Source organism: Scyliorhinus torazame, chromosome 5, assembly GCF_047496885.1.
Source record: "Scyliorhinus torazame isolate Kashiwa2021f chromosome 5, sScyTor2.1, whole genome shotgun sequence".
Lineage (NCBI taxonomy): Eukaryota > Metazoa > Chordata > Chondrichthyes > Carcharhiniformes > Scyliorhinidae > Scyliorhinus > Scyliorhinus torazame.
In genome coordinates this window covers 165,273,381-165,295,375 of record NC_092711.1, presented here as the reverse complement: position 1 = coordinate 165,295,375, position 21,995 = coordinate 165,273,381, and the positions used below count along the sequence as shown (strand labels likewise).

The 21,995-nt window shown below is 43.9% G+C and overlaps 7 non-coding genes across 7 annotated transcripts; all 7 read right to left on the bottom strand.

Annotated features, from left to right (window-relative positions):
• Positions 1-2,594: 2,594 nt before the first annotated feature.
• trnae-uuc (transfer RNA glutamic acid (anticodon UUC)) lies at positions 2,595-2,666 on the bottom strand. Its single transcript has one exon. It is a non-coding gene; the product is annotated as a tRNA-Glu (tRNA).
• Positions 2,667-5,142: 2,476 nt separating this feature from the next.
• trnae-uuc (transfer RNA glutamic acid (anticodon UUC)) lies at positions 5,143-5,214 on the bottom strand. The gene has a single exon. It is a non-coding gene; the product is annotated as a tRNA-Glu (tRNA).
• A 2,388-nt stretch (positions 5,215-7,602) lies between these two features.
• trnae-cuc (transfer RNA glutamic acid (anticodon CUC)) lies at positions 7,603-7,674 on the bottom strand. Its single transcript has one exon. It is a non-coding gene; the product is annotated as a tRNA-Glu (tRNA).
• A 3,736-nt stretch (positions 7,675-11,410) lies between these two features.
• On the bottom strand, positions 11,411-11,482 carry trnae-cuc (transfer RNA glutamic acid (anticodon CUC)). The gene has a single exon. It is a non-coding gene; the product is annotated as a tRNA-Glu (tRNA).
• A 2,446-nt stretch (positions 11,483-13,928) lies between these two features.
• On the bottom strand, positions 13,929-14,000 carry trnae-cuc (transfer RNA glutamic acid (anticodon CUC)). The gene has a single exon. It is a non-coding gene; the product is annotated as a tRNA-Glu (tRNA).
• A 2,447-nt stretch (positions 14,001-16,447) lies between these two features.
• On the bottom strand, positions 16,448-16,519 carry trnae-cuc (transfer RNA glutamic acid (anticodon CUC)). Its single transcript has one exon. It is a non-coding gene; the product is annotated as a tRNA-Glu (tRNA).
• A 2,439-nt stretch (positions 16,520-18,958) lies between these two features.
• On the bottom strand, positions 18,959-19,030 carry trnae-cuc (transfer RNA glutamic acid (anticodon CUC)). Its single transcript has one exon. It is a non-coding gene; the product is annotated as a tRNA-Glu (tRNA).
• Between the last annotated feature and the right edge of the window lie 2,965 nt (positions 19,031-21,995).

Below are 21,995 nucleotides of genomic sequence, written 5' to 3'. Positions count from 1 at the left end.
ACAATAAAGCATCACTCCCTCATCGGGAATTGAACCCAGGCCGCGGCGGTGAACGCGCCGAATCCTAACCACTAGACCACCAGGGAAACTGACAATCAGGGTTTTAACCCGTCTGACAGTATAGCATTCGCCTTTCATTCTTATTTCCCAGTTTTAATTAGAAATATACAAAATTACATGTTTAGAATGAACAGAAGTGACATCTTAAGCTAATCACAACACCGATTGTTGTTCGCTGGAACATGAAATCGACAGTGAGGTGAAATAGCCCAACAAGCTGCTCATGTGTAACTTCCAATTTCCAAAACCCACCAACTTGATCACTGTGGCTCCTGTGAAACTTACAACACAACATCCGGCAGACATTCATCAGTAAATAGAAATAACTCATTTCAATTGTTAAAAACATTTTTTGTCGCAATTAGGTTTTGATCAAAATTTGAAGTTTCCAGTTTATGTTGATCTTTTTCTGAAGTTAAACTATCACGTTTGCTGAACATAAACAAACTCCCCTGTTTCAGACTGGGCATAAACAATACAACTTACTCATCTGTAATTATGAGGCAAAGCTTCCTCGTTCCGATCTGTTGTTAAACATTAACACACATAAACGTCATCTCACAGCCTTGTGACATTTACACTTTTGGAATGTGTTTCTTTCTTCCCCGGCTCCACAGTGGGCGAGAGAGGGACAAGCAGCAGGATTTTACCCTAATTCTCCATTCACCCGCAGCCAGCAGAACGCGGGGACTGCAGCTTCAATCAGCGGCTAACTGCCCATCCCGGGGACACTGTAACCAGGAGCAAAGCTCCCAATACACCGAGCACAGGCTCAGAAACATGCAGGTAGATTATACCCCGCTCACTTAACCTCCGAGCAGCATTTACTCAATCCCTCAGTGAGTATCATTTCCTTTGAGCTTCTTCTGTTGTATTCAGCTCCTGTGACCTCAATGTACTGAATAATTTGAGTTCGAAGTTTTCTTGTCATCACGCCCGAGATTCGGACCCTGATTGCGGGGGGGGGGGGGGGGGGGGCGGCGATCGATTACTGTGTCTGTGTGAGCATCAAAATCTGGCCCAATACCACTCAAATTTTCGCTTGCTTCATAATCCCTCTCACTTTGCAGCCAATCACTGTCCGTTTCTTCCTGCCCCTGTCTTTGTTCTCCACCTGCTGCACTTGTGACTTTTTCAGCTCTGATGTGAAACAACAAATGTCACTGAACTGATTCTGGCAGAGCTCTTTTCTGTGAAACTGCGATTCAGCTTCATTGAACATTTTGCTGGACAACAATAATTCATCATTCCCTGACCGGGAATCGAGCGCCGAATCCTAACCACTAGACCACCAGGGAAACTAACGACAAAAGTTGTAACCCGGGTTGACAGTATATTACTCGCCTTTTATTTTGATTTCCGAGTTTTCATTAGAAGTATACAAAATTACATGTTTAAAATGAACACAAGTGACATCTTCAGCCAATCACAACACCGATTGTTGTTCGATGTAACATGAAATCGATAGTGAGGTGAAATAGTCCCAAAAGCTGCTCATGTGTAACTTCCAATTTCCTAAACCAACATACCTTATCACTGTGGCTCCTGTGAAACTGACAACACGTCATCCGGCGGACATTCATTCTTCATTTCAAATAACTCATTTTACTTTTTGAAAACATAGTTAACATAATCCTTTTCGCAATTAAGTTTTGATCAAAATTAGAATCGTTTCCAATTTTTGATGTTCTTATTCTGAACTGGAACTATCACACGTTTGCGGAACAAACACAAACTCTCCTGTTTCACACTGGGCAGGAATATTAAAAAGTACTCATCTGTAACTATGAGGAAAGCTTCCTGGTTCCGATATGTTGTTAAACATTAACACAACACGTCATCTCACAGCCATGTGACATTTACACTTCCACAAGTTTTGAATGAGATTATTTCTTCCCCGGCTTCACAGTGGGTGAGAGAGGGACAAGCAGCAGGACTTTACCCGAACGCGGGGACTGCAGCTTCAATCAGCGGGTTACTGCCCATCCCGGGGACACTCCAACCAGGAGCAAAGCTCCCAATACACCGAGCACAGGCTCAGAAGCATGCAGGTAGATTATACCCCGCTCACTTAACCTCCGAGCAGCATTTACACAATCCCTCAGTGAGTATCATTTCCTTTGAGCTTCTTCTGTTGTATTCAGCTCCTGTGACCTCAATGGACTGAATAATTTGAGTTCGAAGTTTTCTTGTCATCACGCCCGAGATTCGGACCCTGATTGGTGGTGGTGGTGGGGGGGGGGGGGGGGGGGGGCGGGGCGCTTGGGGGGCGATTACTGTGTCTGTGTCTGGCATCAAAATCTGGCCCAATACCACTCAAATTTTAGCTTGCTTCATAATCTCTCTCACTTTGCAGCCAATCACTGTCCGTTTCTTCCTGCCTCTGTCTTTGTTCTCCACCTGCTGCACTTGTGACCTTTTTCAGCTCTGATGTCAAACAACAAATGTCACTGAACTGATTCTGGCAGAGCTCTTTTCTGTGAAACTGCGATTCAGCTTCATTGAACATTTTGCTGGGCAACAATAACTCATCATTCCCTGACCGGGAATCGAACCCGGGCCGCGGCGGTGAAAGCGCAGAATCCTAACCACTAGACCACCAGGGAAACTAACGGCAAAAGTTGTAACCCGGGTTGACAGTATATCACTCACCTTTTATTTTGATTTCCGAGTTTTCATTAGAAGTATACAAAATTACATGTTTAGAATGAACAGAAGTGACATCTTTAGCTAATCACAACAGCAATTGCTGTCGCTGAAACATGAAATCGACAGTGAGGTGAAATAGCCCAACAAGCTGCTCATGTGTAACTTCCAATTTCCAAAACCCACCAACTTGATCACTGTGGCTCCTGTGAAACTTACAACGCAACATCCGGCAGACATTCATCAGTAAATAGAAATAACTCATTTCAATAGTTAAAAACATTTTTTGTCGCAATTAAGTTTTGATAAAATTGAAGTTTCCAGTTTATGTTGATCTTTTTCTGAAGTGAAACTATCACGTTTGCTGAACATAAACAAACTCCCCGGTTTCAAACAGGGCATAAACAATACAACTTACTCATCTGTAATTATGAGGCAAAGCTTCCTCGTTCCGATCTGTTGTTAAACATTAACACACATAAACGTCATCTCACAGCCTTGTGACATTTACACTTTTGGAATGTGTTTCTTTCTTCCCCGGCTCCACAGTGGGCGAGAGAGGGACAAGCAGCAGGATTTTACCCTAATTCTCCATTCACCCGCTGCCAGCAGAACGCGGGGACTGCAGCTTCAATCAGCGGCTAACTGCCCATCCCGGGGACACTCCAACCAGGAGCAAAGCTCCCAATACACCGAGCACAGGCTCAGAAACATGCAGGTAGATTATACCCCGCTCACTTAACCTCCGAGCAGCATTTACTCAATCCCTCAGTGAGTATCATTTCCTTTGAGCTTCTTCTGTTGTATTCAGCTCCTGTGACCTCAATGGACTGAATAATTTGAGTTCGAAGTTTTCTTGTCATCACGCCCGAGATTCGGAATCTGATTTTGGGGGGGGGGGGATCGATTACTGTGTCTGTGTGAGCATCAAAATCTGGCCCAATACCACTCAAATTTTCGCTTGCTTCATAATCCCTCTCACTTTGCAGCCAATCACTGTCCGTTTCTTCCTGCCCCTGTCTTTGTTCTCCACCTGCTGCACTTGTGACTTTTTCAGCTCTGATGTGAAACAACAAATGTCACTGAACTGATTCTGGCAGAGCTCTTTTCTGTGAAACTGCGATTCAGCTTCATTGAACATTTTGCTGGACAACAATAATTCATCATTCCCTGACCGGGAATCGAGCGCCGAATCCTAACCACTAGACCACCAGGGAAACTAACGATAAAAGTTGTAACCCGGGTTGACAGTATATTACTCGCCTTTTATTTTGATTTCCGAGTTTTCATTAGAAGTATACAAAATTACATGTTTAAAATGAACACAAGTGACATCTTCAGCCAATCACAACACCGATTGTTGTTCGATGTAACATGAAATCGACAGTGAGGTGAAATAGTCCCAAAAGCTGCTCATGTGTAACTTCCAATTTCCTAAACCAACATACCTTATCACTGTGGCTCCTGTGAAACTGACAACACGTCATCCGGCGGACATTCATTCGTCATTTCAAATAACTCATTTTACTTTTTGAAAACATAGTTAACATAATCCTTTTCGCAATTAAGTTTTGATCAAAATTAGAATCGTTTCCAATTTTTGATGTTCTTATTCTGAACTGGAACTATCACACGTTTGCGGAACAAACACAAACTCTCCTGTTTCACACTGGGCAGGAATATTAAAAAGTACTCATCTGTAACTATGAGGAAAGCTTCCTGGTTCCGATATGTTGTTAAACATTAACACAACACGTCATCTCACAGCCATGTGACATTTACACTTCCACAAGTTTTGAATGAGATTCTTTCTTCCCCGGCTCCACAGTGGGTGAGAGAGGGACAAGCAGCAGGATTTTACCCGAACGCGGGGACTGCAGCTTCAATCAGCGGGTTACTGCCCATCCCGGGGACACTCCAACCAGGAGCAAAGCTCCCAATACACCGAGCACAGGCTCAGAAGCATGCAGGTAGATTATACCCCGCTCACTTAACCTCCGAGCAGCATTTACACAATCCCTCAGTGAGTATCATTTCCTTTGAGCTTCTTCTGTTGTATTCAGCTCCTGTGACCTCAATGGACTGAATAATTTGAGTTCGAAGTTTTCTTGTCATCACGCCCGAGATTCGGACCCTGATTGGGGGTGGGGGGGGGGGGGGGGGTGGCGCGGGGGCGATTACTGTATCTGTGTGAGCATCAAAATCTGGCCCAATACCACTCAAATTTTCGCTTGCTTCATAATCTCTCTCACTTTGCAGCCAATCACTGTCCGTTTCTTCCTGCCCCTGTCTTTGTTCTCGACCTGCTGCACTTGTGACTTTTTCAGCTCTGATGTGAAACAACAAATGTCACTGAACTGATTCTGGCAGAGCTCCTTTCTGTGAAACTGCGATTCAGCTTCATTGAACATTTTGCTGGGCAACAATAACTCATCATTCCCTGACCGGGAATCGAACACGGGCCGCGGCGGTGAAAGCGCAGAATCCTAACCACTAGACCACCAGGGAAACTAACGGCAAAAGTTGTAACCCGGGTTGACGGTATATCACTCACCTTTTATTTGGATTTCCGAGTTTTCATTAGAAGTATACAAAATTACATGTTTAAAATGAACACAAGTGACATCTTCAGCCAATCACAACACCGATTGTTGTTCGCTGGAACATGAAATCGACAGTGAGTTGAAATAGCCCAACAAGCTGCTCATGTGTAACTTCCAATTTCCAAAACCCACCAACTTGATCACTGTGGCTCCTGTGAAACTTACAACACAACATCCGGCAGACATTCATCAGTAAATAGAAATAACTCATTTCAATTGTTAAAAACATTTTTTGTCGCAATTAAGTTTTGATCAAAATTTGAAGTTTCCAGTTTATGTTGATCTTTTTCTGAAGTTAAACTATCACGTTTGCTGAACAAACACAAACTCTCCTGTTTCACACTGGGCAGGAATATTAATAAGTACTCACCTGTAACTATGAGCAAAGCTTCCTGGTTCCGATATGTTGTTAAACATTAACACAACACGTCATCTCACAGCCATGTGACATTTACACTTCCACAAGTTTTCAATGAGATTATTTCTTGCCTGGCTCTACAGTGGGTGAGAGAGGGACAAGCAGCAGGATTTTACCCGAACGCTGGGACTGCAGCTTCAATCAGCGGGTTACTGCCCATCCCGGGGACACTCCAACCAGGAGCAAAGCTCCCAATACACCGAGCACAGGCTCAGAAGCATGCAGGTAGATTATACCCCGCTCACTTAACCTCCGAGCAGCATTTACACAATCCCTCAGTGAGTATCATTTCCTTTGAGCTTCTTCTGTTGTATTCAGCTCCTGTGACCTCAATGGACTGAATAATTTGAGTTCGAAGTTTTCTTGTCATCACGCCCGAGATTCGGACCCTGATTGGGGGTGGGGGGGGGGGCGGGGCGCTTGGGGGGCGATTACTGTGTCTGTGTGAGCATCAAAATCTGGCCCAATACCACTCAAATTTTCGCTTGCTTCATAATCCCTCTCACTTTGCAGCCAATCACTGTCCATTTCTTCCTGCCCCTGTCTTTGTTCTCCACCTGCTGCACTTGTGACTTTTTCAGCTCTGATGTCAAACAACAAATGTCACTGAACTGATTCTGGCACTGTGATTCAGCTTCATTGAACATTTTGCTGGGCAACAATAACTCATCATTCCCTGACCGGGAATCGAGCGCCGAATCCTAACCACTAGACCACCAGGGAAACTAACGGCAAAAGTTGTAACCCGGGTTGACGGTATATCACTCACCTTTTATTTGGATTTCCGAGTTTTCATTAGAAGTATACAAAATTACATGTTTAAAATGAACACAAGTGACATCTTCAGCCAATCACAACACCGATTGTTGTTCGCTGGAACATGAAATCGACAGTGAGGTGAAATAGCCCAACAAGTTGCTCATGTGTAACTTTCAATTTCCAAAACCCACCAACTTGATCACTGTGGCTCCTGTGAAACTTACAACACAACATCCGGCAGACATTCATCAGTAAATAGAAATAACTCATTTCAATTGTTAAAAACATTTTTTGTCGCAATTAAGTTTTGATCAAAATTTGAAGTTTCCAGTTTATGTTGATCTTTTTCTGAAGTTAAACTATCACGTTTGCTGAACAAACACAAACTCTCCTGTTTCACAGTGGGCAGGAATATTAATAAGTACTCACCTGTAACTATGAGCAAAGCTTCCTGGTTCCGATATGTTGTTAAACATTAACACAACACGTCATCTCACAGCCATGTGACATTTACACTTCCACAAGTTTTCAATGAGATTATTTCTTGCCTGGCTCTACAGTGGGTGAGAGAGGGACAAGCAGCAGGATTTTACCCGAACGCTGGGACTGCAGCTTCAATCAGCGGGTTACTGCCCATCCCGGGGACACTCCAATCATGAGCAAAGCTCCCAATACACCGAGCACAGGCTCAGAAACATGCAGGTAGATTATACCCCGCTCACTTAACCTCCGAGCAGCATTTACACAATCCCTCAGTCAGTGGAACATCCTTTGAGCTTCTTTGGGTGTATTCAGATCCTGTGACATCAATGGACTGAATAATTTCAGTTAGAAGAGATTTGCACCGGGGAGATATTTCTGTCTGTGAGAGCAATATTATCTGGCCCAATACCACGCAGATTTGCGCTTGCGTCAACATCTCTCTCACTTGCATTGCAGCCAATCACTGACCGTTTCTTCCTGCCTCTGTATTTGTTCTCGACCTGTTGCACTTGTGACTTTTTCAGCTCTGATGTGAAACGACAAACATCACTTAACTGATTCTGGCACAGCTCTTTTCTGTGAAACTGCGATTCAGCTTCGTTGAACGGTTTGGTGGACAACAATAATTCATCATTCCCTGACCGGGAATCGAACCCGGGCCGCGGCGGTGAGAGCGCCGAATCCTAACCACTAGACCACCAGGGAAACTGACAAACAGAGTTTTAACCCGTCTGACAGTATATCATTCGCCTTTCATTCTTATTGCCCAGTTTTAATTAGAAATATACAAAATTATATGTTTAGAATGAACAGAAGTGACATCTTTAGCTAATCACAACAGCAATTGTTGTTCGCTGAAACATGAAATCGACAGTGAGGTGAAATAGCCCAACAAGCTGCTCATGTGTAACTTCCAATTTCCAAAACCCACCAACTTGATCACTGTGGCTCCTGTGAAACTTACAACGCAACATCCGGCAGACATTCATCAGTAAATAGAAATAACTCATTTCAATAGTTAAAAACATTTTTTGTCGCAATTAAGTTTTGATAAAATTGAAGTTTCCAGTTTATGTTGATCTTTTTCTGAAGTGAAACTATCACGTTTGCTGAACATAAACCAACTCCCCGGTTTCAAACAGGGCATAAACAATACAACTTACTCATCTGTAATTATGAGGCAAAGCTTCCTCGTTCCGATCTGTTGTTAAACATTAACACACATAAACGTCATCTCACAGCCTTGTGACATTTACACTTTTGGAATGTGTTTCTTTCTTCCCCGGCTCCACAGTGGGCGAGAGAGGGACAAGCAGCAGGATTTTACCCTAATTCTCCATTCACCCGCTGCCAGCAGAACGCGGGGACTGCAGCTTCAATCAGCGGCTAACTGCCCATCCCGGGGACACTCCAACCAGGAGCAAAGCTCCCAATACACCGAGCACAGGCTCAGAAACATGCAGGTAGATTATACCCCGCTCACTTAACCTCCGAGCAGCATTTACTCAATCCCTCAGTGAGTATCATTTCCTTTGAGCTTCTTCTGTTGTATTCAGCTCCTGTGACCTCAATGGACTGAATAATTTGAGTTCGAAGTTTTCTTGTCATCACGCCCGAGATTCGGACCCTGATTGGGGGTGGGGGGGGGGGGGGGGGGTGGCGCGGGGGCGATTACTGTGTCTGTGTGAGCATCAAAATCTGGCCCAATACCACTCAAATTTTCGCTTGCTTCATAATCTCTCTCACTTTGCAGCCAATCACTGTCCGTTTCTTCCTGCCCCTGTCTTTGTTCTCCACCTGCTGCACTTGTGACTTTTTCAGCTCTGATGTGAAACAACAAATGTCACTGAACTGATTCTGGCAGAGCTCTTTTCTGTGAAACTGCGATTCAGCTTCATTGAACATTTTGCTGGACAACAATAATTCATCATTCCCTGACCGGGAATCGAGCGCCGAATCCTAACCACTGGACCACCAGGGAAACTAACGATAAAAGTTGTAACCCGGGTTGACAGTATATTACTCGCCTTTTATTTTGATTTCCGAGTTTTCATTAGAAGTATACAAAATTACATGTTTAAAATGAACACAAGTGACATCTTCAGCCAATCACAACACCGATTGTTGTTCGATGTAACATGAAATCGACAGTGAGGTGAAATAGTCCCAAAAGCTGCTCATGTGTAACTTCCAATTTCCTAAACCAACATACCTTATCACTGTGGCTCCTGTGAAACTGACAACACGTCATCCGGCGGACATTCATTCGTCATTTCAAATAACTCATTTTACTTTTTGAAAACATAGTTAACATAATCCTTTTCGCAATTAAGTTTTGATCAAAATTAGAATCGTTTCCAATTTTTGATGTTCTTATTCTGAACTGGAACTATCACACGTTTGCTGAACAAACACAAACTCTCCTGTTTCACACTGGGCAGGAATATTAATAAGTACTCACCTGTAACTATGAGCAAAGCTTCCTGGTTCCGATATGTTGTTAAACATTAACACAACACGTCATCTCACAGCCATGTGACATTTACACTTCCACAAGTTTTCAATGAGATTCTTTCTTCCCCGGCTCCACAGTGGGTGAGAGAGGGACAAGCAGCAGGATTTTACCCGAACGCGGGGACTGCAGCTTCAATCAGCGGGTTACTGCCCATCCCGGGGACACTCCAACCAGGAGCAAAGCTCCCAATACACCGAGCACAGGCTCAGAAGCATGCAGGTAGATTATACCCCGCTCACTTAACCTCCGAGCAGCATTTACACAATCCCTCAGTGAGTATCATTTCCTTTGAGCTTCTTCTGTTGTATTCAGCTCCTGTGACCTCAATGGACTGAATAATTTGAGTTCGAAGTTTTCTTGTCATCACGCCCGAGATTCGGACCCTGATTGGGGGTGGGGGGGGGGGGGGGGTGGGGGGGGGTGGGGGGGGGGGGGTGGCGCGGGGGCGATTACTGTGTCTGTGTGAGCATCAAAATCTGGCCCAATACCACTCAAATTTTCGCTTGCTTCATAATCTCTCTCACTTTGCAGCCAATCACTGTCCGTTTCTTCCTGCCCCTGTCTTTGTTCTCCACCTGCTGCACTTGTGACTTTTTCAGCTCTGATGTGAAACAACAAATGTCACTGAACTGATTCTGGCAGAGCTCTTTTCTGTGAAACTGCGATTCAGCTTCATTGAACATTTTGCTGGACAACAATAATTCATCATTCCCTGACCGGGAATCGAGCGCCGAATCCTAACCACTAGACCACCAGGGAAACTAACGATAAAAGTTGTAACCCGGGTTGACAGTATATTACTCGCCTTTTATTTTGATTTCCGAGTTTTCATTAGAAGTATACAAAATTACATGTTTAAAATGAACACAAGTGACATCTTCAGCCAATCACAACACCGATTGTTGTTCGATGTAACATGAAATCGACAGTGAGGTGAAATAGTCCCAAAAGCTGCTCATGTGTAACTTCCAATTTCCTAAACCAACATACCTTATCACTGTGGCTCCTGTGAAACTGACAACACGTCATCCGGCGGACATTCATTCGTCATTTCAAATAACTCATTTTACTTTTTGAAAACATAGTTAACATAATCCTTTTCGCAATTAAGTTTTGATCAAAATTAGAATCGTTTCCAATTTTTGATGTTCTTATTCTGAACTGGAACTATCACACGTTTGCTGAACAAACACAAACTCTCCTGTTTCACACTGGGCAGGAATATTAATAAGTACTCACCTGTAACTATGAGCAAAGCTTCCTGGTTCCGATATGTTGTTAAACATTAACACAACACGTCATCTCACAGCCATGTGACATTTACACTTCCACAAGTTTTCAATGAGATTATTTCTTGCCTGGCTCTACAGTGGGTGAGAGAGGGACAAGCAGCAGGATTTTACCCGAACGCTGGGACTGCAGCTTCAATCAGCGGGTTACTGCCCATCCCGGGGACACTCCAATCATGAGCAAAGCTCCCAATACACCGAGCACAGGCTCAGAAACATGCAGGTAGATTATACCCCGCTCACTTAACCTCCGAGCAGCATTTACACAATCCCTCAGTCAGTGGAACATCCTTTGAGCTTCTTTGGGTGTATTCAGATCCTGTGACATCAATGGACTGAATAATTTCAGTTAGAAGAGATTTGCACCGGGGAGATATTTCTGTCTGTGAGAGCAATATTATCTGGCCCAATACCACGCAGATTTGCGCTTGCGTCAACATCTCTCTCACTTGCATTGCAGCCAATCACTGACCGTTTCTTCCTGCCTCTGTATTTGTTCTCGACCTGTTGCACTTGTGACTTTTTCAGCTCTGATGTGAAACGACAAACATCACTTAACTGATTCTGGCACAGCTCTTTTCTGTGAAACTGCGATTCAGCTTCGTTGAACGGTTTGGTGGACAACAATAATTCATCATTCCCTGACCGGGAATCGAACCCGGGCCGCGGCGGTGAGAGCGCCGAATCCTAACCACTAGACCACCAGGGAAACTGACAAACAGAGTTTTAACCCGTCTGACAGTATATCATTCGCCTTTCATTCTTATTGCCCAGTTTTAATTAGAAATATACAAAATTATATGTTTAGAATGAACAGAAGTGACATCTTTAGCTAATCACAACAGCAATTGCTGTCGCTGAAACATGAAATCGACAGTGAGGTGAAATAGCCCAACAAGCTGCTCATGTGTAACTTCCAATTTCCAAAACCCACCAACTTGATCACTGTGGCTCCTGTGAAACTTACAACGCAACATCCGGCAGACATTCATCAGTAAATAGAAATAACTCATTTCAATAGTTAAAAACATTTTTTGTCGCAATTAAGTTTTGATAAAATTGAAGTTTCCAGTTTATGTTGATCTTTTTCTGAAGTGAAACTATCACGTTTGCTGAACATAAACCAACTCCCCGGTTTCAAACAGGGCATAAACAATACAACTTACTCATCTGTAATTATGAGGCAAAGCTTCCTCGTTCCGATCTGTTGTTAAACATTAACACACATAAACGTCATCTCACAGCCTTGTGACATTTACACTTTTGGAATGTGTTTCTTTCTTCCCCGGCTCCACAGTGGGCGAGAGAGGGACAAGCAGCAGGATTTTACCCTAATTCTCCATTCACCCGCTGCCAGCAGAACGCGGGGACTGCAGCTTCAATCAGCGGCTAACTGCCCATCCCGGGGACACTCCAACCAGGAGCAAAGCTCCCAATACACCGAGCACAGGCTCAGAAACATGCAGGTAGATTATACCCCGCTCACTTAACCTCCGAGCAGCATTTACTCAATCCCTCAGTGAGTATCATTTCCTTTGAGCTTCTTCTGTTGTATTCAGCTCCTGTGACCTCAATGGACTGAATAATTTGAGTTCGAAGTTTTCTTGTCATCACGCCCGAGATTCGGACCCTGATTGGGGGTGGGGGGGGGGGGGGGGGGGGGGTGGCGCGGGGGCGATTACTGTGTCTGTGTGAGCATCAAAATCTGGCCCAATACCACTCAAATTTTCGCTTGCTTCATAATCTCTCTCACTTTGCAGCCAATCACTGTCCGTTTCTTCCTGCCCCTGTCTTTGTTCTCCACCTGCTGCACTTGTGACTTTTTCAGCTCTGATGTGAAACAACAAATGTCACTGAACTGATTCTGGCAGAGCTCTTTTCTGTGAAACTGCGATTCAGCTTCATTGAACATTTTGCTGGACAACAATAATTCATCATTCCCTGACCGGGAATCGAGCGCCGAATCCTAACCACTGGACCACCAGGGAAACTAACGATAAAAGTTGTAACCCGGGTTGACAGTATATTACTCGCCTTTTATTTTGATTTCCGAGTTTTCATTAGAAGTATACAAAATTACATGTTTAAAATGAACACAAGTGACATCTTCAGCCAATCACAACACCGATTGTTGTTCGATGTAACATGAAATCGACAGTGAGGTGAAATAGTCCCAAAAGCTGCTCATGTGTAACTTCCAATTTCCTAAACCAACATACCTTATCACTGTGGCTCCTGTGAAACTGACAACACGTCATCCGGCGGACATTCATTCGTCATTTCAAATAACTCATTTTACTTTTTGAAAACATAGTTAACATAATCCTTTTCGCAATTAAGTTTTGATCAAAATTAGAATCGTTTCCAATTTTTGATGTTCTTATTCTGAACTGGAACTATCACACGTTTGCTGAACAAACACAAACTCTCCTGTTTCACACTGGGCAGGAATATTAATAAGTACTCACCTGTAACTATGAGCAAAGCTTCCTGGTTCCGATATGTTGTTAAACATTAACACAACACGTCATCTCACAGCCATGTGACATTTACACTTCCACAAGTTTTCAATGAGATTATTTCTTGCCTGGCTCTACAGTGGGTGAGAGAGGGACAAGCAGCAGGATTTTACCCGAACGCTGGGACTGCAGCTTCAATCAGCGGGTTACTGCCCATCCCGGGGACACTCCAATCATGAGCAAAGCTCCCAATACACCGAGCACAGGCTCAGAAACATGCAGGTAGATTATACCCCGCTCACTTAACCTCCGAGCAGCATTTACACAATCCCTCAGTCAGTGGAACATCCTTTGAGCTTCTTTGGGTGTATTCAGATCCTGTGACATCAATGGACTGAATAATTTCAGTTAGAAGAGATTTGCACCGGGGAGATATTTCTGTCTGTGAGAGCAATATTATCTGGCCCAATACCACGCAGATTTGCGCTTGCGTCAACATCTCTCTCACTTGCATTGCAGCCAATCACTGACCGTTTCTTCCTGCCTCTGTATTTGTTCTCGACCTGTTGCACTTGTGACTTTTTCAGCTCTGATGTGAAACGACAAACATCACTTAACTGATTCTGGCACAGCTCTTTTCTGTGAAACTGCGATTCAGCTTCGTTGAACGGTTTGGTGGACAACAATAATTCATCATTCCCTGACCGGGAATCGAACCCGGGCCGCGGCGGTGAGAGCGCCGAATCCTAACCACTAGACCACCAGGGAAACTGACAAACAGAGTTTTAACCCGTCTGACAGTATATCATTCGCCTTTCATTCTTATTGCCCAGTTTTAATTAGAAATATACAAAATTATATGTTTAGAATGAACAGAAGTGACATCTTTAGCTAATCACAACAGCAATTGCTGTCGCTGAAACATGAAATCGACAGTGAGGTGAAATAGCCCAACAAGCTGCTCATGTGTAACTTCCAATTTCCAAAACCCACCAACTTGATCACTGTGGCTCCTGTGAAACTTACAACGCAACATCCGGCAGACATTCATCAGTAAATAGAAATAACTCATTTCAATAGTTAAAAACATTTTTTGTCGCAATTAAGTTTTGATAAAATTGAAGTTTCCAGTTTATGTTGATCTTTTTCTGAAGTGAAACTATCACGTTTGCTGAACATAAACCAACTCCCCGGTTTCAAACAGGGCATAAACAATACAACTTACTCATCTGTAATTATGAGGCAAAGCTTCCTCGTTCCGATCTGTTGTTAAACATTAACACACATAAACGTCATCTCACAGCCTTGTGACATTTACACTTTTGGAATGTGTTTCTTTCTTCCCCGGCTCCACAGTGGGCGAGAGAGGGACAAGCAGCAGGATTTTACCCTAATTCTCCATTCACCCGCTGCCAGCAGAACGCGGGGACTGCAGCTTCAATCAGCGGCTAACTGCCCATCCCGGGGACACTCCAACCAGGAGCAAAGCTCCCAATACACCGAGCACAGGCTCAGAAACATGCAGGTAGATTATACCCCGCTCACTTAACCTCCGAGCAGCATTTACTCAATCCCTCAGTGAGTATCATTTCCTTTGAGCTTCTTCTGTTGTATTCAGCTCCTGTGACCTCAATGGACTGAATAATTTGAGTTCGAAGTTTTCTTGTCATCACGCCCGAGATTCGGACCCTGATTGGGGGTGGGGGGGGGGGGGGGGGGGGGGGTGGCGCGGGGGCGATTACTGTGTCTGTGTGAGCATCAAAATCTGGCCCAATACCACTCAAATTTTCGCTTGCTTCATAATCTCTCTCACTTTGCAGCCAATCACTGTCCGTTTCTTCCTGCCCCTGTCTTTGTTCTCCACCTGCTGCACTTGTGACTTTTTCAGCTCTGATGTGAAACAACAAATGTCACTGAACTGATTCTGGCAGAGCTCTTTTCTGTGAAACTGCGATTCAGCTTCATTGAACATTTTGCTGGACAACAATAATTCATCATTCCCTGACCGGGAATCGAGCGCCGAATCCTAACCACTGGACCACCAGGGAAACTAACGATAAAAGTTGTAACCCGGGTTGACAGTATATTACTCGCCTTTTATTTTGATTTCCGAGTTTTCATTAGAAGTATACAAAATTACATGTTTAAAATGAACACAAGTGACATCTTCAGCCAATCACAACACCGATTGTTGTTCGATGTAACATGAAATCGACAGTGAGGTGAAATAGTCCCAAAAGCTGCTCATGTGTAACTTCCAATTTCCTAAACCAACATACCTTATCACTGTGGCTCCTGTGAAACTGACAACACGTCATCCGGCGGACATTCATTCGTCATTTCAAATAACTCATTTTACTTTTTGAAAACATAGTTAACATAATCCTTTTCGCAATTAAGTTTTGATCAAAATTAGAATCGTTTCCAATTTTTGATGTTCTTATTCTGAACTGGAACTATCACACGTTTGCTGAACAAACACAAACTCTCCTGTTTCACACTGGGCAGGAATATTAATAAGTACTCACCTGTAACTATGAGCAAAGCTTCCTGGTTCCGATATGTTGTTAAACATTAACACAACACGTCATCTCACAGCCATGTGACATTTACACTTCCACAAGTTTTCAATGAGATTATTTCTTGCCTGGCTCTACAGTGGGTGAGAGAGGGACAAGCAGCAGGATTTTACCCGAACGCTGGGACTGCAGCTTCAATCAGCGGGTTACTGCCCATCCCGGGGACACTCCAATCATGAGCAAAGCTCCCAATACACCGAGCACAGGCTCAGAAACATGCAGGTAGATTATACCCCGCTCACTTAACCTCCGAGCAGCATTTACACAATCCCTCAGTCAGTGGAACATCCTTTGAGCTTCTTTGGGTGTATTCAGATCCTGTGACATCAATGGACTGAATAATTTCAGTTAGAAGAGATTTGCACCGGGGAGATATTTCTGTCTGTGAGAGCAATATTATCTGGCCCAATACCACGCAGATTTGCGCTTGCGTCAACATCTCTCTCACTTGCATTGCAGCCAATCACTGACCGTTTCTTCCTGCCTCTGTATTTGTTCTCGACCTGTTGCACTTGTGACTTTTTCAGCTCTGATGTGAAACGACAAACATCACTTAACTGATTCTGGCACAGCTCTTTTCTGTGAAACTGCGATTCAGCTTCGTTGAACGGTTTGGTGGACAACAATAATTCATCATTCCCTGACCGGGAATCGAACCCGGGCCGCGGCGGTGAGAGCGCCGAATCCTAACCACTAGACCACCAGGGAAACTGACAAACAGAGTTTTAACCCGTCTGACAGTATATCATTCGCCTTTCATTCTTATTGCCCAGTTTTAATTAGAAATATACAAAATTATATGTTTAGAATGAACAGAAGTGACATCTTTAGCTAATCACAACAGCAATTGCTGTCGCTGAAACATGAAATCGACAGTGAGGTGAAATAGCCCAACAAGCTGCTCATGTGTAACTTCCAATTTCCAAAACCCACCAACTTGATCACTGTGGCTCCTGTGAAACTTACAACGCAACATCCGGCAGACATTCATCAGTAAATAGAAATAACTCATTTCAATAGTTAAAAACATTTTTTGTCGCAATTAAGTTTTGATAAAATTGAAGTTTCCAGTTTATGTTGATCTTTTTCTGAAGTGAAACTATCACGTTTGCTGAACATAAACCAACTCCCCGGTTTCAAACAGGGCATAAACAATACAACTTACTCATCTGTAATTATGAGGCAAAGCTTCCTCGTTCCGATCTGTTGTTAAACATTAACACACATAAACGTCATCTCACAGCCTTGTGACATTTACACTTTTGGAATGTGTTTCTTTCTTCCCCGGCTCCACAGTGGGCGAGAGAGGGACAAGCAGCAGGATTTTACCCTAATTCTCCATTCACCCGCTGCCAGCAGAACGCGGGGACTACAGCTTCAATCAGCGGCTAACTGCCCATCCCGGGGACACTCCAACCAGGAGCAAAGCTCCCAATACACCGAGCACAGGCTCAGAAACATGCAGGTAGATTATACCCCGCTCACTTAACCTCCGAGCAGCATTTACTCAATCCCTCAGTGAGTATCATTTCCTTTGAGCTTCTTCTGTTGTATTCAGCTCCTGTGACCTCAATGGACTGAATAATTTGAGTTCGAAGTTTTCTTGTCATCACGCCCGAGATTCGGACCCTGATTGGGGGTGGGGGGGGGGGGGGGTGGCGCGGGGGCGATTACTGTGTCTGTGTGAGCATCAAAATCTGGCCCAATACCACTCAAATTTTCGCTTGCTTCATAATCTCTCTCACTTTGCAGCCAATCACTGTCCGTTTCTTCCTGCCCCTGTCTTTGTTCTCCACCTGCTGCACTTGTGACTTTTTCAGCTCTGATGTGAAACAACAAATGTCACTGAACTGATTCTGGCAGAGCTCTTTTCTGTGAAACTGCGATTCAGCTTCATTGAACATTTTGCTGGACAACAATAATTCATCATTCCCTGACCGGGAATCGAGCGCCGAATCCTAACCACTAGACCACCAGGGAAACTAACGATAAAAGTTGTAACCCGGGTTGACAGTATATTACTCGCCTTTTATTTTGATTTCCGAGTTTTCATTAGAAGTATACAAAATTACATGTTTAAAATGAACACAAGTGACATCTTCAGCCAATCACAACACCGATTGTTGTTCGATGTAACATGAAATCGACAGTGAGGTGAAATAGTCCCAAAAGCTGCTCATGTGTAACTTCCAATTTCCTAAACCAACATACCTTATCACTGTGGCTCCTGTGAAACTGACAACACGTCATCCGGCGGACATTCATTCGTCATTTCAAATAACTCATTTTACTTTTTGAAAACATAGTTAACATAATCCTTTTCGCAATTAAGTTTTGATCAAAATTAGAATCGTTTCCAATTTTTGATGTTCTTATTCTGAACTGGAACTATCACACGTTTGCGGAACAAACACAAACTCTCCTGTTTCACACTGGGCAGGAATATTAATAAGTACTCACCTGTAACTATGAGCAAAGCTTCCTGGTTCCGATATGTTGTTAAACATTAACACAACACGTCATCTCACAGCCATGTGACATTTACACTTCCACAAGTTTTCAATGAGATTATTTCTTGCCTGGCTCTACAGTGGGTGAGAGAGGGACAAGCAGCAGGATTTTACCCGAACGCGGGGACTGCAGCTTCAATCAGCGGGTTACTGCCCATCCCTGGGACACTCCAATCATGAGCAAAGCTCCCAATACACCGAGCACAGGCTCAGAAACATGCAGGTAGATTATACCCTGCTCACTGAACCTCCGAGCAGCATTTACACAATCCCTCAGTCAGTGGAACATCCTTTGAGCTTCTTTGGGTGTATTCAGATCCTGTGACATCAATGGACTGAATAATTTCAGTTAGAAGAGATTTGCACCGGGGAGATATTTCTGTCTGTGAGAGCAATATTATCTGGCCCAATACCACGCAGATTTGCGCTTGCGTCAACATCTCTCTCACTTGCATTGCAGCCAATCACTGACCGTTTCTTCCTGCCTCTGTATTTGTTCTCGACCTGTTGCACTTGTGACTTTTTCAGCTCTGATGTGAAACGACAAACATCACTTAACTGATTCTGGCACAGCTCTTTTCTGTGAAACTGCGATTCAGCTTCGTTGAACGGTTTGGTGGACAACAATAATTCATCATTCCCTGACCGGGAATCGAACCCGGGCCGCGGCGGTGAGAGCGCCGAATCCTAACCACTAGACCACCAGGGAAACTGACAAACAGGGTTTTAACCCGTCTGACAGTATATCATTCGCCTTTCATTCTTATTGCCCAGTTTTAATTAGAAATATACAAAATTATATGTTTAGAATGAACAGAAGTGACATCTTTAGCTAATCACAACAGCAATTGCTGTCGCTGAAACATGAAATCGACAGTGAGGTGAAATAGCCCAACAAGCTGCTCATGTGTAACTTCCAATTTCCAAAACCCACCGACTTGATCACTGTGGCTCCTGTGAAACTTACAACGCAACATCCGGCAAACATTCATCAGTAAATAGAAATAACTCATTTCAATAGTTAAAAACATTTTTTGTCGCAATTAAGTTTTGATAAAATTGAAGTTTCCAGTTTATGTTGATCTTTTTCTGAAGTGAAACTATCACGTTTGCTGAACATAAACCAACTCCCCGGTTTCAAACAGGGCATAAACAATACAACTTACTCATCTGTAATTATGAGGCAAAGCTTCCTCGTTCCGATCTGTTGTTAAACATTAACACACATAAACGTCATCTCACAGCCTTGTGACATTTACACTTTTGGAATGTGTTTCTTTCTTCCCCGGCTCCACAGTGGGCGAGAGAGGGACAAGCAGCAGGATTTTACCCTAATTCTCCATTCACCCGCTGCCAGCAGAACGCGGGGACTGCAGCTTCAATCAGCGGCTAACTGCCCATCCCGGGGACACTCCAACCAGGAGCAAAGCTCCCAATACACCGAGCACAGGCTCAGAAACATGCAGGTAGATTATACCCCGCTCACTTAACCTCCGAGCAGCATTTACACAATCCCTCAGCGAGTATCATTTCCTTTGAGCTTCTTCTGTTGTATTCAGCTCCTGTGACCTCAATGGACTGAATAATTTGAGTTCGAAGTTTTCTTGTCATCACGCCCGAGATTCGGACCCTGATTTGGGGGGGGGGGGGGGGGGGGCGATCGATTACTGTGTCTGTGTGAGCATCAAAATCTGGCCCAATACCACTCAAATTTTCGCTTGCTTCATAATCCCTCTCACTTTGCAGCCAATCACTGTCCATTTCTTCCTGCCCCTGTCTTTGTTCTCCACCTGCTGCACTTGTGACTTTTTCAGCTCTGATGTGAAACAACAAATGTCACTGAACTGATTCTGGCAGAGCTCTTTTCTGTGAAACTGCGATTCAGCTTCATTGAACATTTTGCTGGACAACAATAATTCATCATTCCCTGACCGGGAATCGAACCCAGCTCCGCGTCAACATTTCCCTCATTTTGCTGAATTCCAGTCGATTTGTCAAGCATGATTTTCCCTTTCATAAATCCACGCTGACTCTGCCCAATCCTGCCACTGTTTTCCAAGTGCTGTGCAATAATTTTGGGATTCTCAAATCCCTACAGTGCAGGAGGCCATTCACCGTATTTTATTACAATGAAATAAAGGTAACTACAAAGACATGAGGGAGGAGCTAGCCGGAGTTGATTGGAAAAGGAGCCTAGCAGGGCAGGTGTTTTGGGGGGTTATTAGGCAGGCACAACAGAAATTCATCCCAAGGAGCAGAATATATGCTAAGGGGAGGACAAGGCATCCATAGCTGATGAGGGATGTCAAGGACAGCATAAAAACGAAAGAAAAAGCTTACGAAGTGGCGAGCATTAGTGGGAAGCCAGAGGATTGGGAAGCCTTTAAAAGCGAGCAGAGGACAATTGTTGCTCATTTTAGCCTTAGTTTAATTGCTCTTGTTCTATCATCTTTGCTCTTGAGTCGCCAGGTATCTTTCTGATACCGCCACAAGCTTCAAGTCCGAGTAATGATCAATAATCCAACACACCGCTTAGTAAGAGTTAAATCAACGCACATTTATTATATACAGTAAATACTTATACGTTAATTCTACTTCTAAGCTACTTCCTACAACTAACAGGCCAATACTTAACTTTGGGAATGGCCCACCAGGTCAGGGAAACGAATGGCCTTTCGTATGGGTTCTGAGCCTGCGGGATTCAAAGCTGGTACAGGTCGATAGCCAGGAGCGCCTATCTCGTAGCGAGCATTGAAGTAAGACTTACCATTTTAGCAGCTGTTGCAGAAGGTCAGCAGAAGGGTCTCGAAGGCTGGAGAGAGAAGAAGGGTGCAGAGAGATCGATTTGAACTTGGACTCTATTCTTATAGTCCCCAGAGGCTTCCCACCTTTCGGGGCGGACCCTGTACCTGGTTCCAAGTGATTAGACTTTGTCCCAATCACTTGGTTCGATGTTCTCCAATGCTGGAGCGATTCCTTGATCAATGGGCGGTTTTGGGGTGGTCGTTCACCTCTCTTTGTGTAGGCTCCTGCTGGCGCCGAAAAGTCTGGGTTGGCTTTGTGTCTAATTTGTTGCACATTGTTCCCGGGGATTGCTAATTCATATTCAGATGGCTGGTGTGTTGTTATGCTGATGGCTGCAGGTATCGATTCTGTCTGGCCTCCCCAGAGGCGAATACACAGTTTTACCTGCAGCTGTTTGTTTTAGTCCTGTTGGCTGATTTTCCCATCAGCCTCTTCCGTTTGCCATTTTAAATCGGGGTTTGGCCATTCTAATCGGGAGTTAGCCATTTTAACTGGCTACATTTCCTCCTTGTGATCCTAACGCGAAGCGTGAAGGATCACATCATTATGTTACTTTCCATTCCCTGACCCGGGGGGGGGGGGGGGGGACACTTCCTTCATGGCCTCTGCACTGACCATATCTATGCACAAAATTTTTTAACTAACAATTCTAAGGGCGCTATGTCAGACAGGGACATGCATTACAAAACAACAAACTTGGAACCTCTAACTTATCCTTAATATACTACACTCGCTTAAACATTCCATTATCCTACCTTCCTCAATCATACAACAAAATCATAGCATTTCAGACAGTCTTTCCTGGCTTGGCAGTCAAGCTCAGGATCATACAATTTTTGCTCATGAAAAAGTTTTTCACATCTCTTTAT